Genomic DNA, 2,201 nt, shown 5'->3' with positions numbered 1-2,201 from the left:
GGGAAAGACGATAAAAAAGGACTTGCCCGTCATGCTCACAAACTCAGTATGAATTCAACTCATCCTATCTCAAGAACGTTTAACTCTCGTGGAGCCCTTCCCCCCCTGGTGGCACAGCGGTAAGTTTGTAGGCTTATAACGCTAAACATCGGATTTCGATACGCAAGATGAACTCATAACAGATAACCCGTTGTTGTAGCTGTGCGCTTAACCACAACGCAAGGTGAGCACAGTACAGATAACCCATTGTTGTAGCTGTGCACTTAACCACAACACAAGGTGAGCACAGTGCAGATAACCCATTGTTGTAGCTGTGTACTTAACCACAACGCAAGGTGAGCACAGTGCAGATAACCCATTGTTGTAGCTGTGTACTTAACCACAACGCAAGGTGAGCACAGTACAGATAACCCATTGTTGTAGCTGTGCGCTTAACCACAACACAAGGTGAGCACAGTGCAGATAACCCATTGTTGTAGCCGTGCGCTTAACCACAAACAAAACTCTCCTCAAAGAATACAAAAATATTAAAGAACAACTTTCGTTTATAATACTAAGAAAAGACTTAACTATTGTTGTTAAGCACAGAGGTACATAACGAGCTTATTTGTGCCCTCACATGAAGTGAGATACTGCAACAGAAAGTACATGATAAGAATGTGTAACAAGCTGTTCATCTCAGAGTATGTTAAAGATCCGAATGTGGTTACTAAATGGATGTATCACAAATAAACACGCCATTACTTAACGAAAACTGGGATTGACCGATCATGTTAGAACAGATGAGCCAGATTTTTAGCGTGAAAACCCTCAGATTTACCGCAAAGCCACATAGAAGACTGTGGTAAGTTGACTAAGATTAACTTGTACTAAACTGTTCCTGTGGTAAGCTAACTGACTAAGATTAAGTTGTATTAAACTATCCCTGTAGTAAGCTAACAGACTAAGATTAACTTGTACTAAACTAACCCTGTAGTAAGCTAACAGGCTAAGATTAACTTGTACCAAACTGTCCCTGTGGTAACTAACCGACTAAGATTAAGTTGCACTAAAACCAGATGTATTTTGAGCGGTGAAGAGTAATATATTTTTCATTCATAGATTGACAAATATATTTTGGAATTAGCTTTTCTAAAGAATTACATTATTGTTACACTATTATAACTGCTACACATTTTCTGTGTAAAACAAGTGCATTAAAAAAGAGCACAGTTTCATTTACGAGCTTCGGAGTTTGGGTATTTCACTTAATGTGCGTAAAATACCAAAATATATGCGACTTTTCATTATCTTAAAGGCAAATTTGTTCAAGAAACAGCAAATAACCACTGGAGTTAGAACAAACTAGATTATTTCGTCTCTTTAAAGCTCCGAATGTGGTTACTATAAGGATGTATTACACGTATACACACCAGTAGGTAAAATAAGACCTATGTAAGTATACATAAGATTCTTATATGCCAGTGTAAGTTTTACAGTTTAACCCACAAGTTGTTTTCAGTTCACAGTACCTTTTTGTATTTGCATTGAAAACTGTCAACCATACAATGATCTAATTAATATGTGACCATACAAAATTAAAACAAGTGCCAGAGAGAAACAAACTCTTATATAAATTATATAGATTATAGAGAAAGCAGATAGTCAACATCAGCCACCGCCATCTTTCGGGCTACTCTTTCAACAACGAAAATTGGGATTGACCGATCACATTATAACTCGCAATTTGTCTTTGAAAGAATAATAAAGACGGACAGAATAGGAAAGACTCAAACATAAGTACAAAACAAAGAATAGCAGTCTTTCTTTATTAGACAAATTTGAACTAGCAAATTATTAAAAATCCCAGGCTTGGATTTATACTGTAGCTTTGGTTGGCATCTTAGTTCTAAAATAACATATCTTGCTGCTGAAGTTGGGAGAAAAGCAAGAAACTTCTTCACACAATGAAGACAAAAATGACTGTGTCTATACCACACTGTTAAATCAGATCAAAGTATTAGTATTGTACGCAAAATTCTAGATTATACATGCTAAACGTATCGGAAGAGAGTAACTTCTATCTCATTCTAGTTTGTACAAACCTCTGTACCACTCTCCAAGGAACAGATAACACAGAAATTTGGCCAAAATAGTACAAACTCCACGAAATGGCCAATGTGGTATGTAACCTTACCTGAGGGAAGATTAATGCAAGTTTG

The sequence above is a fragment of the Limulus polyphemus genome, unplaced genomic scaffold (assembly GCF_000517525.1).
Source record: "Limulus polyphemus unplaced genomic scaffold, Limulus_polyphemus-2.1.2 Scaffold2538, whole genome shotgun sequence".
NCBI lineage: Eukaryota > Metazoa > Arthropoda > Merostomata > Xiphosura > Limulidae > Limulus > Limulus polyphemus.
Note: the sequence above shows the minus strand (reverse complement) of the source record.